This window comes from Martes martes (assembly GCF_963455335.1).
Source record: "Martes martes genome assembly, chromosome: 9".
Classification (NCBI taxonomy): Eukaryota; Metazoa; Chordata; class Mammalia; order Carnivora; family Mustelidae; genus Martes; species Martes martes.
The window spans coordinates 100,373,307-100,390,797 of record NC_137896.1 but is presented as its reverse complement, the minus strand read 5'-3'; the positions used below and the strand labels follow the sequence as shown (position 1 = coordinate 100,390,797).

Below are 17,491 nucleotides of genomic sequence, written 5' to 3'. Positions count from 1 at the left end.
ACCATGTCCTTCACCTTGCTTGATGTGTTATCGCCTCTTTCCATTTTAGGTTTTCCAGTCACTCCAGGTAATTTATTTTCTCCTCTCTATTTGCCTAAAATTGCCACTCACCACCCCAGAGCCACTGTGCTGCTCTGGCTGTGGGTTCGCGGTGTGACCACCTGGCTGCCTGGACGGTTACGTGAGAGCTTGCAGTTTCCACTCGTTCAGACTTTTTTTTTCACAGAGGTAGAATTTGTACAGTAGCTAGACCTATTGCCCGTTCCTACACTTCAAAAAGATGGCATTTCAAGCATAGGTACAATGAGGTCATTAATTTACTCGGGCATGACCCTGTGGATCATTTTATTTATTTCTTTGTTATTTTACTAATTTCTTGAAAAGCACAAGAAAATACTTCCTTCTTCTCCCCAAACTCTTGGTTTTTTTTTTTTTTTTTTTCAGGATCCTAGAACTTGGCTGGTTTCTCAAAGCGTCAGAATCCCAGAAGTGGATCTTCAGTTTTTACTGTGACCCCCTCCTTCTGCTCTCTTCTCCTCCTCCCACACCCCTCCCTTCCGCCCCAACCCCCCCCCCCCAACGAGGGAAGGGGAGCTGCAGTTTTCCCACAAGCTTCGATACTGGTCACCAAGGTTTTGAATTCTGGATTCCTCTGTCCTCACAGTGATGTCCTGTGTTTCCTACCCTTAGGTCCTAGCAGAGGGAAAAAATGCAGAGATAGAGGAATGTGACTGATCCAGCTTTTTGGAATCAAGGTTTTCTTTCTCAAAGGCAAAAGCCTCTTCCTCCCAATAAGGTTATCAGCTACTAAACACATACGGACCAATTTACAATCACTGATTCCAATAATTAAAAGGAGAATAGAACCCATTAGAATATTTGGAGTGCATGACACCAGTAGCATTCACATACAAGGGGAAATAATGGATTATATAATAAAGGATTTACATAATAAAGAGATTACTGGTTAGCTATTTGAAAAAAAAAATTAAGTTTTCACCCTTCACATCTTACATGGAAAGAGAGTCTAGGTGTCTTAAATAAGTGAATACTTAAAAAAATATACTGAAAGCAAGAAACTAGGAGGTCAGTAATTGAGTAAATAATAAACTCTAATAAAAATTAAATATGAACTTGTTTCTAATACAGATCAGAGTTGTTTAAACAACAAATTTTAAAAAGGAATGCATTTTTAAAAGGCAATCTACCGGGCGCCTGGGTGGCTCAGTGGGTTAAGGCCTCTGCCTTCGGCTCGGGTCATGATCTCAGGGTCCTGGGATCGGGCCCCACATCGGGCTCTCTGCTCAGCAGGGAGCCTGCTTCCTCCTCTCTCTCTGCCTGCCTCTCTGCCTACTTGTGATCTTTCTGTGTCAAATAAATAAATAAAATTTATTTAAAAAAATAAATAAATAAATAAATAAAAGGCAATCTACCTAATAGATTATCCCAAATATAATATTTCAGATAGATGACAGTACTGATAAATGGTGCCACCATTGCCAAGAGCAATTTGGTAACAGGTATCAAGAGCCTTCGAGTTGTGTCTATTTTTTGACCCAGTAAATCCTCTTCTATCAATCTATCATGAAAAGGTTACTTGATTGTGCAACAGAATTATAATGGCAAAAATTCGGGGCTCGATCTCATGACCCCGAGATGATGACCTGAGCCTAAGTCAAGAGTTGGAAGCATAACCAACTGAGGCACCCAGGCGCCCATAACTTTTTTAACATTTTTTAAAAGATTTTATTTATTTATTTGATAGAGAGAGAGAGAGAGATCACAAGTAGGCAGAGAGGGAAGCAGAGAGAGAGGAGGAAGCAGGCTCCCTGCTGAGCAGAGAGCTCAGTGTGGGGTTCCATCTCAGGACCCTGAGACCAGGACCTGAGCCGAAGGCAGAGGCTTAACCCACTGAGCCACCCAGGTGCCCCACCCATAACTTTTTTAAAGCAGTAATTCCTTCCTTGTCACATTCTCCTCATATATACATTTTTTTTTCAAAATTGAAACTGCTTTATAGTTTTGTCTGGCTGTACATGTAACACATAGATGCAGGTAATCCACACGCATGAACACGAAAGTAAAAGTCACCTATGACCTGCCAAATATCACAGGCTCATCATCTCCGGCTACTCTGGGGCTTTCACTGTGAGTTCAGGGCCCTTCAAAAGGCATCTTAACCTTCAGAGGCGAGCTCATCCAGAGCATCTCCTGAAGCTGCAAAATCTCCAATGAGGTGAGCAAAACAATCATCAAATAACAAACAATAAACATAAATTTTAAATTTCCAAAATATAGATGAGATGATCTACTTCTTTTATCTATTGTCAAAAGTTGTCTATGGGTCTGAACACACTCATCCATGTTGCACACGTTTCTACTTGTTCCCAGAGGAGGGTAGCCCATATCCAGTCTCACCAGAAGTTTTAAGTGACCAGATGACCCATATCTTCACACATTGTTCTTTGACATTTGCCCTCACTTGCCAGCCACCTCCGCTATTTCTCAAACGCTTGTTAAGTGCTCATTAATCTATGGTTTTACCTGCATTCTCTCAGTTAAGCCCTTATGCACGCATGCACTCTTGCCATTGTACAAGCAGGATGCCAAGTCTAAGCATCACCAAGCCACCAGGCTATAAAGCAAATGTCAGGGATAGGACTCTTCTGAGTCCCACCACCCAGTGACACCTAGTGAGATGTCCTGTGACTACACCCGAACCCGTGGGGACAAAAGAAAGGGCAATTTAATCCTAGGTCCTGCAAAGCTCACCTAGTCTTACCACCATACGAAGGCCCAGAGTTCATGATTGCTACAAAACAGCCATGCTGTGGGCTCTTTTTCTACTCTGATTGTAGCAGAAACAGCAGCAAACTGCAACCGAAATGAAAAATTCTTCGTGACTAGTAAAATTTGATCCTTTAGAATTCAGATCTCTATGTTGGGAAAAAAACTTAGTCTCATTCAGCTCCCAGAATAATACTTGAAGACCCTCTAGGTCAGCCCTGCCATGGGCTCATCCTCCCCACATTTAAATTAATGAAACTCACATTCTCTAATTCTACCAGGAAGTGTTTTTCTCAAAGGAAGTCCCTGCGAGCTTCCAAGAACCCCTCCTAAAGCAAGTCTACTCAATGGCTTACACGACTGCAGTTTCGAGTCACTAGTGCACCAAGGTGAGCCTTTTGCTGCCACAAAATTCACAAGGATGTCCATGTGTGACCATTTCCGTGGCCAGTTCCCAACTGTCACTCCATCCCTTTCTAGCCCACTCGAGGAAACCTACCAGATACAAATAAGCAGGTGACACTCTATTTTATAGGAATAGCCTTGAACCTGCTCTACTTATTTTAAGGAAGTGGATATTTCTAATTGCTACACTAATCGCCAGCAGTGACGAAGTAACATAACCATACAGAGAAATTTAAGAAGGTACGCTGGGTTCTTTCCAGGTGACAGGGAATGCCTCTCTTCCTGGGTCATCTGCTTTCCCAGAATGTCTGTTGGTGCCCCCTCGCCCAGAACCAGTGCCGCTTTTAATGGTATCATTACGATCAGCGGTTCCTGTTTCCTCTTCATTTACAAACCCACAGATATCACAGATTCTCAGAATATTTCATTGTTTGCAAGAAAGTCACTATTCTAGAACTGCTCCTTGTCTTGTTTTACGTTGTTTATTGGAAGGAGCAATTTGGCTTTCTAACTCCATCACCCTGCCCCCCAACTGGGGAGGTGTCACTGGCTAACCAAAGGGGCAGGTGTGACCCGCCTTCATTCCCAAGGCGCAGATGGACTCCTCTGACAACAAGGGACAGAGCTAAGAAGACAACAGATCTTGCTGCCTGGTGCTGCCTGCACAGCGCTCCCCCACAAGACCACACTTCCTTTCAGTCTTTCAGGGGTACAACAATATAACATAAATGAGACTTTCTTTAAAAAAAAAAAACTAAAAACGCAGGTGTCTGAGTCCGCTTGGCCTACAGAGTTATCAAAGCTTGGAGGAGCTGTCTTCGATGTTTTTCTCCCAAAACTCCAGCCGTCAGTATCCACACATTCAGGTACGTGGCTCCTATTCGTGATTGAATTGTGCCCGGTGTCCCATCCTTGAGGACAGGGGCTGCAGCTGCTCTCCACGGTGTGTGTGTCTTTGGGGGTGGCTGGCACACACATGCTGAGTCACTCAGCCTGATAGAGTCAGGTAATGGTGGTAAAGGGCAGGGGTGGATGGGCTGGAGGTAAGACGCTAGGAAGGGAGTGGCCTTTTCGGGGACGCTCCCGCCCCTCTGGTTACGGTCCGGTCTGCTGACCATGCAGACTCGGCGGAGGCAGGCAAGAGTGGGACACAGCACTTTTCTTCTCCCGAGTTGCTTCTGCGTGAATTTCATTGGTTTCCTCCTAGAAGAGTTTGGCCCCCAAGGAATCAACCAATAGGAGGCCAAGTTGGCTGAAGCCCAGGCTCCCAGGGCTGGGGTCTCTCTCAGAGCCTTGGGACATCCACTTGGCGGCGCGGAGCTCTTCCCACTTGGGATGTGCTGGGTGGCGCCTGCCCGAGGAGGGGTTCTCTGAGTCTGGTGTGATCACAGCAACCGCAAGCCAGCCACAAGCCTCTGTTTGTGCGTGCCTGGGGTTTGCTGTGACAGTTACAGACGCCGGGGCCCTGCTTCAAATGCGGTCAGGTTGAAATGCACAGAGAATCCCGAAATGTGGGACTGTTTCCCGAGGGAGTTAAAGGGAACAGACCAAGGAAGGGCCTGAGAGGAGCTGATGTGGGTGATCCCCGCCCCCCAACAAGCAAGGGGAGTCAGGCAGAACTGCCATCACCCCAGGTCCCACCTGCACACCTGCCCTTTTATGTGGGGATGCTATGTAGGGCAGCCCCTCTTGGCTCCAGCAGTGCCCCCCCCCCGCCCCCTGCTTCTCCCCACCCCACTGTTTGGGCCTGAAAGAGCAAGTTCATTTACAAACACAGATGCAGTGTCATCCCGGCTCTGTCCCCGGCCTCCTCCGCCTGCCCACAGCTGCCTTAGGCCCTGTGGAAGGTCAACACCGACAGGACCCAAAGAAACTACTCAGACCTTGGAAACCCAGGCTGGAGATTAATCCTCAGGAAATAGGATGCTCATGTTATCCACACTATTCAATAATATTATTTATGTATTTCAGAAATACCAAAAGCAACCTAAATGATTGACAGTAAGAGGCAATTTTCATAAATTGTGGTTCATTTACTTGGCAGATGATTATTCCAAGCTCAGAAATGGAGCTTATAAAGATTTCGTAAAAGACTCAGACTGTTTATGCAAATAATCAAGGCAAAACAGGACATAACATTGCATTTGCAGGAAGTCAAGTCAACACAAGGGTCGGGAAAGAAGCACAAGAAAGCACATTCGAGCATGCTCCGGAGAGATCAGAATCTTCTTGTCATCTTCTGTGGAGGCCTCTGCTCCCCACTTTGCTCTTGCCAACACCCACAGGCCTCTCTCTCCCTTCGCTGGGCCCCTTCTTCAGGCCCCTGCGAGGGAATTTGGGGGAAGGAGGGATGGAGTCAGACATTTCTCTCTTCCTGTTTGCTCATTCAGTGACAGGCTCACTCTTCATTCTCTTCCTTGCTCCAAGACCTTGGGCCGATGGCTTCTTGCTCCCAGGCCTCAGTCTCCACTTCTGCAAACTGGAGATGACAATTGCCCTCCTGCCGTTCAGCAGACACTGTACACACAGCTCTATGGCAGCCGTGAACAAAGACACAGACCCGAGTGGCAGACGCGGGCATGGGCCGTGCCCATTCAGCTGCCAGCAGCCCTGAGAGAGGCTGCACTGAGCACAGTGTTGGAGGAACGGGGCTTCTCGGGGTCCCCGGCCCAGGAGGTCATGTGGGTAAAGAGTGTGGCCGTCAGTGGCTAGTGTGAGGTATGGGCATGTTGGCTGCGTGCTCCCTTTCTCCTCTCAGGGTGTGGGGGATCCCCTTACAGCTCCCCACCACACCTAGAATACAGTCTGGCTTGCTCCCCAGTCACCACAGGCCCCTGCACTGAGGCACTCATGTGCACACACACACACACACACACGCGGAAGGCCGCTCCCCTTCTTTCTGCCTGGACCCCCAGGGCTCCTCCCTGCAGTTCCTCCCAGATCGTTCCCCCACTCATTCAGAAGACCCCATGGGGTTCCCAGTCCCCAGTCCTCACACTCTGCTGTTCCTTCCTCTCTGCTTGCCCTGTTACCTCAGTCCCACCATGCTGTCAGCCTCAGAGAATACATGTGTCTCTTGAGCATTGCTCAACCCCCCACCTAGCACAATACATACTAAATAAATGAGCAAAGAAACAGTACGTCTGAAATGAGAATGATTCAGGGCCTTGGTCCTTATCCTCAAAGAGCTTTAAAAAGTGGTTGTGCTTTGCCCTGAGCATCAGTCCCCCAGAAGGGAAGTGAGTTATTTTTAAGCCTTCCATTTGTAAAAGTAATAGAACTGCGGTCCTACGCATTACAAGAATTAAGACATTAGCAAAAAGAGCAAAGGAAAGGAATCTTGATGCATTTTCTTCTAACGTTTTTTAGATGTTACTTACATAGTTGTAATCACGTAGAATGTGTGTTCTCATAAAGTCTCCTCTAAGCCATTTTTCTTGTTCCTATAGAGTTCTCATAATTATAATACTTCAAATATTTAATGTTTAAAATTGCTTTAAGTGGATTAGCATACTTTACTTAAATAATCTGTTACTTTAAGGATTTCAATTGTTTCCAACATTTAACATCTCTGTTCATACCCTATTGTACTTAATCAAAGATTGATATCTACTGGAGAAATGTTCCAGACTGGAATTACTGAGCATGTGGGTATAAACATTTTATAGCTTTAATTTTTTTTCCAGACCACCAGCATGTCCCAGTTTCACCCCACGTTCACCCACAACATGTATCACCTTTTTTTTTTCCTGCCAGGTTATAGGTGGGAAATATTTTTTCAGCATTGTATGGTAACCTTGTATTGGAAGATTACTACATTTTTTTTTAAGACTTTCTTTTTTAGAGCGGTTTTGGGTCCACAGCAATATTGAAAGGAAGGTACAGGGATTTCCCATACACCTCCTGCCCGCACACGTGCACAGCCCCCCATGATTAACATCCCCACCAGAGGCTACATTTGGTACAACTGATCGACCTCCACTGGCATACAGTTATCACTCAGAGTCCACGGTCTATGTTCAGGTTCACTCTTGGTGTGCATGCTCTGGGTTTGGACAAATGTGTGATGACATGTCTCCAGCATTACAGCATCCTGCAGAGTAGTTTGTTACCCTCAGAACCCCAGTGCTGTTCACCCCTTCCTGCCCCCTAGACCCTGGCAACCATTACCCTTGACCATCTCCATAGTTTTACCTTTTCTGAATGTTCCATAACTGGAATCAGGGAGTATGTGGCCTTTCCAGGTGGGCTTCTTTCACTTGGTAGTGTGCCTCTAAGGTTCCTACATGCTTTTCCATGGCTTGATACATGCCCACATGTACCAACAGTTATTGATCCGTTCGCTTACTGAAAGACATCTTGGTTGCCTCCGAGTTCTGGCAAAGCTCCTGTAAATATCTATGCAGGTGTTTGTGTAGACATGAGTTTTCAACTTTTGGGTAAATACCAAGGCGTGAGAATGTGTTTAGTTTTGTAGGACACTGTCAAATTGTCTTCCAAAGTGGCCATGCCATCTTGCATTCCCACCAACAATGCTTGAGAGTTCCTCTGTCCCACACCCTCATCAGCATTTGGTGGTGTCGGTGTTCTGGACTTTGGACATTCTAGTTGGTGTGTAGCGGTGTCTTGTTTTAATATGCATATGCCCCTGATGACATAGGATGCAGAGTGTTGTTTCTTTTGCTTCCTTGCCATCTGGATATGTTCTTTGGTGAGGTGTTAGCTAAGATTTGAGCCCATTTTCTGAGTCATTTGTTCTCTTATTGTTGAATTTTAAGAGTGTTTTGTAACAGCCTTTTCTCAGTTATGCCTTTTGCAAATATTTTCTCCCAGACCGTGTCTTTGTCTAATCACGCTCTTGGCGTTGTCTTAGCTGAGCAGAGGTGTTTAATCGTAATGAAATCCAGCTTATCAATTCTTTCTTTCATGGGTCACGCCTTAGAAGAATGTTGCATTTTAAAACTCTGTGTTTCCCAAGTGGAACATCTTTCCTTGTAGTGTGCAGACCTGCCTGCTGTGTGACAGAGCTAAAGTAGAGAGCTTATGCTGTAAACAGGGCAGGAACTCCAAACCCTAGACAGGGTACCTGGTTCATTTCCACCTGTGCTTGGGGGGCAAATCAGGGCAGACTGCTTGGAAGCAGTAACCTAAGTCTCCACATGGAGCTGTGCAGGGGCATACGAGGCTGCTGGGCAGAGGCTCCTCACCAAGGCCACAGCACACAGACCGTCCAGAATCCATGAGGAGTGCCAAGACTCCACCAGCCCTCCAAAGTGAGAGAGGAGCGGGGCTGGAAAACCCGAAAGGATAAAGAAGGCAGGACAGGATGGAGCTAGGGAACTAGGTGGTGGGAAGGCAAGAGAGCAGTGTGCAGCCCTGCCAGGAGGACCCCCCTTTTGGAGAGGACTGGGTGCTGTGGGGGCCTCCCCACACTGCGGCGGGATCTTGCTAAAAGTGAAACTGTAATTTTCCAAGGGTTCTGAAGGGGTTTGCCCTGGGAGGGAAGATGTTCCACTTGAAGGTCCACACTGGCTTAAAAATAATCCCCCCACCTGCTTTCTGTGATGAAAGTCCTGCTGCAATGGTCTCAACACGTCCAGTATCCCAGCCTGGGCCAGGGTGCGAGGACCCCTTATGTCTTAACCCAAGCGTGCCTGACAGGACGAGACTCGATCTGCTGCCTCAGCACAAGACAAGCAAGAATAATAATGCTGCCCCACGCTGAGGGCTTCCCAGGCGCCGGCACCGGGCCGTGAGAGGTGCGTTCCCTTTCTGGCTTACTTTCCTGACAGGCTAACAGGGTGAATGGTAGTAACTGACCCCTCTAACAGGTTAGGAAACTGAGGCCCAGAGAGGCTCGGCAGTACAATGGAAGTCACACAGCGTTTACTAAATCGCAGAGCTAGGATTCAACCCCAGGGCAGCCTGACTCCAACGCCTTTCCTACTCTCCATGCTTGCTGGGCATCACGGAGCTGTTCCTCTAGACATTGAGGAACAGCGAGCCCATGAGTTTGGAGAAACACTTGGGGAAAAATGTGTGTAACCTGATAAAAAGTCCAAGTTTTTTGATTATTTGAGGGAAAAAAAAAAAAGTTAAGCTGGCCCTTTCAAATCAGATAAACCCAGCTATACAGAATGTTTCAGGGGAAGGGGTGAGCCTGGAGGGCGGAATCCAGAGTCCTGGGGACAGACAGCCTGGCTCGATGCTTAGGGCAAAGACTGGCATCCTCGGATCCTACCTGATCCCAGGCAAGTGACCCTGTCTACCTGTTTTTCCCCGTGTTGCTGAGATATAATTGATATACAACATTCTATTAATTTCAGGGGTACGACATAATGACTTGATATTTGTATATATCATGAAATGAGCAGCACGGTAACTCTAGTTAGCACCCATCATCTCACATAATTATAAATTATTTTCTTGTGATAAGAACTTTTAAGATCTATTCTCTTAGCAACTTTCTTTTTTTTTTTTTAAGATTTTATTTATTTATTTGACAGAGGAGATCACAAGTAGGCAGAGAGGCAGGCAGAGAGAGAGAGAGGGAAGCAGGCTCCCCGCTGAGCAAAGAGCCCGATGCGGGATTCGATCCCAGGACCCTGAGATCATGACCTGAGTCGAAGGCAGTGACTTAACCCACTGAGCCACCCAGGTGGCCTCTTAGCAACTTTCAAACATACAATACGGTATTGTCAATTATAGCTGCCATCGTGTACATTGTATCCCCGGAACTTATTTATCTTACAACTGGAAGTTTGTGTTTTTTGTTGTGTGTGTGTGTGTGTGTGTGTGTGTGTGTGCTTTTTGATAGATGGGTTTGTACCCTTGTGAATAAATAGAAATAGAATAAATAGAAAGAATACCTCCAACCCATTTCACCCATCTCATACAGTATTTGTCTTTCTACATTTGACTTACTTCACTTAGCATAATGCCTTCAAGGTCGATCCATGTTGTCACAAATGGCAGGATTTCCTTCTTTTAAATGGCTGAATATTTCACTGTTATATATATATATATATATATATATATATATATATCTCCATTCACCGATTGACACTTAGATTGTTTTCATATCTTGGCTATTTTAAACAATCCTGCATTGAATGTGGGAATGCCGATACCATTTCAAGATAGTGATTTCATTTCCTTTGGTGTATATATACATACGTGTGTGTGTGTGTGTGTGTGTGTGTGTGTATCCAGAAGTATATGCTAAATATAAATATATATACCAAACATATATATGTACACCCAGAAGTGGATTGCTGGATCATATGGTAGTTCTATTTTTAATTTTTTGAGGAATCATTATATTGTTATCCATACTGGCTTCACCAATTTATATTCCCACCAACAGTACACAATGGCTTCCCTTCTCCATATCTTCAGTAGCATTTTTATCTTTGTCTTTTTGATCAGCATCATTCTAACAAGTGCAAGGTGATATTTCATTTTTGATCTGCGTTTCCCTAAGGATTAGTGACATTGAGCACTTTTTATTGTAACTATTGGCCATCCGAATGTCTTCTTTGGGAAAATGTCTATTCTGTTCTCTGCCCATTTTTAAACAGGATTGTTTGTTTGTTTTTTCACTATTGAGTTGTGTGAGTTCTTTATATTTTTTGGATATTAGCCCCTTCTCAGACAGATGGTTTGCCTGGCTGATTTCGAATCGCCTAAAGTTTATCCTCACTCAAGGCCAGCAAAGTCTGTTTCATTAACCTTGGAAATTCTAGTTCTTTATTTTATTTATTTTTTATTTTCTGGAAATTCTAGTACTTTAAACAGTGCCTCGAACATAGCAGATGCTCATTACATGATTAGTCTATTAACCTTCTAAAGAGGACAGAATTTTTAAATACTTTGTTATAAATTATTAAATATTTCAAATGTAAAGAAAAGCACTGAAAGTCCTATAGTAGATGCCCAGGATACCCACTGTCAGATTTACACAGTTTAACATTTCACCAAATTTTCTTCAGTTTTTTATCTCAAGATGTAAAATGTTAATACCTCACCCCCTTCCATCCCCCACTACCACTCGCCACGGAAGCAATCCTCATCCCAAGTTTGTGGGTTCACCTGACCCCTCTCAGGCTTTTCTATTTTTATACTCACAGTACTTTTATTCTATAAGTACCTATTTATAAACCATAATGAGAGGAAATAATGCAGACCATTATTTTGCATGTGATTTTATGTTTTATAAATGATGCCATATTTTACGTACACTTTGAAAATTCGCTTCTTTCATTGAACGGCGCGTTTTTGAGATTTATCTGTGTTGATGTCTGTGGACCCAATTCGCTCACTTTGTTATTTAACTCATCACCATTTATTTGTCCATTCCTTTATTATTCGATATTTAAATGAATTCCAATTTTTTTATTACAAATTTCCAGTTTCTGTTCTTTGTTATTTCCATGAACATTCTTATACTTCACAGTTTCTCTGAGGAATGAACCTGAAAGCACAGGTGCTGGGGTCGGAGAGGGAGGGTGGGTTAGGGGGAAATCACGAGAAGCTTCATTTTTGCTAGATTTTGCTGAACCGACTCCAAAGTGGAGGTACCAATTCACATTCCCATCAACACTGCCTATGAGCTCTTTGGCCCTCTCCTCATACTGGATATGAATAGTCTCGTTAATTTTTGCTAATCTGCGTATAAAGTGATATCAGTTGTTTTAATTTGCATTTTCCTTAATCCCTTAAGGTTTAGTGTCTTTTTATATGGATACCGGTTGGCTCATGTACTTAGTTCATTTTTAATTAGACACGTGTCTTTCTCTTTTCAATTTGTAATCATCTTATATATAACAGATCATGATCCTCTGTTGCTTCTATGCATTGCAATTATCTTTCCTTGATCTGAGATCTGTCCTTGAACTTTGTACTTACTAGTTTTTGTCCCACAGTCTTTTTTTAAATTTTCATGTGATAATATATCATCAGACCTTTATGGTTTGTGTTTTTATGTCTTGATCAGCAGATCTTGCCCTTATCCTATGTCATAAAAAATACTTTTCTTCAAAAATTTTAAAGCATTTCTTTTCACATTTCACCTTGCTCCATCAGGAATATACTTTTGCAAATGATTGGAGATAGAGGTCAAATTTTATATTTTTCCCAAGGAAAGCCAATAGTCACAGCAACATGACTACTGATGTGTACAACCAACACAAACATTCTGATATTTTCTTTCTGGGTCCTCTACTCTCTTCTATCACTTTATTACTTTTAAAATTACTACAGTTTATAAATCCTGATATTTGGAAAAGCAAGTTCTCCCCTTACCCTTCAATGAAATTACCTTAGCTTTTTTTGCCCCTTTCGACTTCCACTGGATGTTTATATAGAATATTAAGAATATCTAGTAGAATATCTACTAGATATTCTAGTTAAGAATATCTAGTAGACATTCAGAGTACATGGACTCTGCATATTAGCTGGGAACACTGATATCTTGAAGCCGTGTCTTCATGTCTAATATGGTTTGTCTCTGAGAGGACGTTTCTGTCAGAACAAGTTCACTGGTGTCAGGGACAGACTGGCTTGTCTTCCACCCTGAGATGACAAGACCAACTCACCTCACAACTCAGCTGGAAGAAATTTTAAAAGCATGATGAAGTCTTGGGACAACCTGGGGGGCTCAGTTGGCTAAGTGTCTGCCTTTGGCTCAGGTAATGATCCTGGAGTCCTGGGATCAAGTCCCACATCGGGCTCCTTGCTCAGTGGGAAGCCTGCTTCTCCCTCTACTCCTCCTCCACTTATGCTCTCTTTCTCTCTCTCTCTCTCTCTCTCTGTCAAATAAATAAATAAATAAGACCTTTAAAAAATTTTTTTAAAAAAGGGATGAGGATGTCTCTTGCACATACACACCATTACACCCTCAATCCCACATATCAGGGAACTAAACTGCAAGTCGCACACTACTGAAATTCACCTTGACTAACCACAGGATGAAACCCACGATGACGCCTCCTTTCCCAAACGAGATGAACTTGCTTACTTTGGGGGCATAATGACAATAAGTGATTCGGTGTGTGTGATTTCCTCCTTTTGAGGAGAATTCAGAAGAAACAGAAACTGCCTCTTCTGGCTTCGGGGTCCTAAATTAGTTGAGGGTGGATCCTCTTAGGTGCCCCTAGGCTTGTGGAGTGCTACAGTCCTGGCTCCTTCTCTGTAAGTTGACACAGCATCGAACTGGTCAACTGAGTCACAGAGTAAATCATCTGTCGTTCTTAGCAAGTAACTCACAGCCTGTTACCAATTCGGGCATGTACTGAACCCTCCTGTCCTGTGCAGGGCCCCAAAGGGAAGGCATTTCAGTAATCCCCGCCTCATGATGCCCACCTGCAAAGTACAGCCACACTATGACCTCACCACAGCTGCTTGGCCCCAGGGTCCCTGAGAATCAGAAACAAGATATGCGGGTCCACGTGAGTGGATCTTTCCCATTTTTACCAGAATCCATCCCCCTCCTATCAGTGTGTTCCGGCTCCTCGCCCCCACCCCAAGTCCTAGCTCTAACTCTAGATGAGTCAGACTCTAGGTAAGAGGCTCTAGCTCTGCCTCGGTGAGCAGTGACCCCTGTCCCTGTGACCTCCAGAGTGTCCACCTTTAATAAATTTGCCCAAAGTCCTAGAGGCTGGGGAAAAGGGCAGCACTGGAACTGGAAAGTGCTCAGAGACATGGCTGTCTGGCCCCAGGATCACCGTGGATCACCAAAGGTACAGTTCACTCACTTCAAATGTTATTCAGGCACATGCTGGAAAAACATTGAGAAATAGTTACTGGATGCCATGGGGCAACAAATAAAAACAGTTACATATGTGATAGATATTAATCCAACCACATCAGTAATCACTTTCAGTGGGAATGGTCTAAATACGCCAACTAAAAGACAGATTGTCAGGATATAAAAAACAAGATCCAAGCATATACCGTCTACAAGAAGCCTAAAGGTAAAGTCTCAGATAGGTTGCAAAAGGATGGGAAAAGCTGTATCATGCTAATACTTATCAAAAGAAAGCTGTTTCTTTTAGAGTTACATTAACTTCAGATGGGGCAGACTTCAGAATAAGAAAAAGTCTCAGGATTAAAAAGGGGCATTACATAATGTCGAAGACTTAAAAATCTAACATGTATGCACCTAACAACAGATTTCCAAAATCTGTGAGACAAAAACTGACCTGACGGCAAAGAGGCAAATCCACCATTGTTGGATATTTCGAATCTTCGCTAAGCAATTGATAGGTTCAGCAGGGAGAAAATCAGTAATGAGTTAATCAACATGAACAGCACTATTAACAAACTTGATTTAGCTGACATTTATAGAATACCTCATAAAACAACAGAATAAAAATTTTTCCCAAGTTCACACAGAATATTTCCCAAAACAGACCACTTTCTGAGCCATAATGCACATATAACAAATTTAAAAGAATAGAAATAATACAAAGCATGGTCTCAGATTATAATGAAATTAAGCTAGAAATCAGTAACACTAAGATATCTGGAAAATCCCTAAATATTTGGAGATTAAACAACAAACACATGAGTCAAAGAATAAATCTCAAAAGAAATTAAAAAAAATTTTGAATGAAATGAAAATACAGCTTATCAAAATGTGTGGGATGGAGCAAAAGCTGTGCTTTGAGGGAAATTTACAGCATTAAATGCAGGTATTAAAAAGGAAGGAAGATCTAAAATCAATAATTTAAGCTTCCATCTTAAGAAATGAAAGAAAGAAGAGCAATTTAAGCCTAACGCAAGCAGAAGAAAAGAAAAATGAGATCAGAAATCAATGAAATGGAAAACAGGGAAACAATAGAGAAAATCAATAAAGCTAAAAGCTGCTCTTTAGGAAAGATCAATAAAATTGATAAATCGCTAGCCAGGCTAATCAAGAAAGAAAGGGAGAAGACACTGATTACTAATACCAGAAATGAAAGAAGGGCCATCTCTACTGATCACGTGGACCATAAAAGATACTGAAGGTATATTATAAATGGATGGGGCTACTTGTGTATGACAGACTGGACTGTTCCTCATCCTCTTAATAATCCCGGAAAAAAGCAAAAAAGACTCCAGCTTCCTATACCTTACTTCCCCTTATCTCCACCAAACTTTCTTTACCTTAAGGACAATGAAAGAAGAATCCATCAATTCCAGGAAAATCATGTAATCTCACTGGGCATCACTTTCCCCCATATTTCAGCCCAGTTACCCTAAGATCTCACCACTCTAAAAAATGCTTTTCAAGCAACATACACACACACATACACACACACACATCTCAGTTGTATAAGCCTGAGGCTCCACAGTACCCCTACCTGCTTTGTGTGCCACACTGAAAGTTCTGCTTAGGACCACGGGCAGCAGAGGGAGAGGGAGAATTCATGGTATCTGGTTTGATGGGCTGGATTTTTTTCTTTTTCAATAAGGTGTTTTGCCGTAGCATAAACATAAGCATAATTCCTAGAGTGTAAGACTTGAAAGAGATTAACCTCCTCATGTTACAAGTCAGAAAACAGAAGTACAAAAGGACAAGAACAAACAACCCACATACAACAAAGACAATAATCACCGTAGTTGCAGGCAGAAAAGCAACTTCAATAAAAATCAAAGCAATTTTTTTCACAGTATCCCACTTCTTTTTTTTTAAGATATTTATTTATTTATTTATTTATTTATTTGACAGAGATAACAAGTAGGCAGAGAGGCAGGCGGGGGCGGGGGGGGGGCGTCGGAAGCAGGCTCCCTGCTGATGCGGGGCTCGATCCCAGGACCCTGAGATCATGACCTGAGCCAAGGGCAGAGGCTTAACCCACTGAGCCACGCAGGCGTCCCTGCAGTATCCCATTTCTTATCTCAAAAATAAAACTGTCCTGCTTTTGGCTTTGTTAATTTGACACCTGCTGTGGAGTTCAGTGAAGTTCAATGAAGCAAGCATTCCCATGTGGCATTCAACCATGGGTATTTGTCAAGTCCTTTAGAAGCCAATTTGGATTTCAATGCCATTTCCCTCCAAAATTCAGACCAAGAAAATAATTTATTCTTCTTTTATTTTTTTAAAGACTTTATTCATTTGAGAGAGAGGGAGAGAGAGGGGAAAAAAAAAAAAACAAGCAGTGGAGAGGGACAGAAGGAGACAGAGAATCTCAAACAAACTCCACACTGAGCAGGAAGCCTGACTCGGGGCTCAATCACAGGACCAGGAGATCACACTGAGCTGAAGGCAGACGCTCCACCAACTGAGCCACCCAGCACCCCAGGAAAATAATTTTATTTTTTTTTAAGATTTTTAAAAATTTATTTGACAGAGATCACAAGTAGGCAGAGAGGCAGGCAGGGAGAGAGGAGGAAGCAGGCTCTGGCTGAGCAGAGAGCCCGATGCGGGGCTCGATTCCAGGACCCTGAGATCATGACCTGAGCTGAAGGCAGAGACTTTAACCCACTGAGCCACCCAGGCGCCCCCGCCCCCCAAGGAAACTAATTTAAAAGCAAAAAAAAGATACATATGCCAATTTGTCTGTTTGCCATTGTAACAGCCATGTGGTTTTCACACTACATAGCATCACTTTAAAATATGGAAATAAAATGATTAAAAGATATAAACATCCAGTTACCAGATAAATAAGTTCTGGGGAATGTAATATACAGCATGGCGACTATAATCAACAATACTGTTGTAGGTTTGAAAGTTGCTAAGAGTAAATCTTAAATGTTCTCAACTCGCACAGAAGAAAGAAAATGTAACTATGTAAAGTGATGGGTGTGTTAACTCTTCTTATTGTGATAATCATTTCACAATACACATATCAAATCATCATATTGGACATCTTAAACTTATAGAATGTTACATGTCAATTATATCTCAATAAACCTGGAAAACATTTTAATAAATAAGTAAAATATATAAAGCACAAACTATTAGAAATATAAAAAGGAAATATTAAATCCACATAGTTTGACAACTTACAGTTCTTTCAGAAAGTAGCAGATCAAATAGATAAAAACAAAGGACATAGTAGTTATGGATAACATATTTGACGAAGCTTCATCTAATGTATAAGAATTTTGTACCCAATCATTCATTCAACACCATGTTTAAAGTAATTACAAAATCAATCACCAATGAAAAGCTCAAAAAATTCCAGGAAACTTAAATATGGGCCACATTCTCAGACCACTTAAAATTAAAAATAAATAAATAAAAATAAATTTAAAAATAAAATTAAAAATGAATCTATCCACTTAAAAAATTATTAACCCTTTTTAAGAACTC

General features: G+C 42.7%; 1 protein-coding gene across 1 annotated transcript in view; it reads left to right on the top strand.

The window, feature by feature from the left end:
- The first annotated feature begins 3,821 nt into the window (after positions 1-3,821).
- The window catches only part of CD8A (CD8 subunit alpha), a 33,715-nt gene continuing 20,045 nt past the window's right edge, over positions 3,822-17,491 (top strand). Inside the window, exon 1 of the mRNA XM_080813828.1 lies at positions 3,822-4,058. The gene's annotated coding sequence lies outside the window, so the exon portion shown is untranslated. The remainder of the gene's footprint in view (positions 4,059-17,491) is intronic.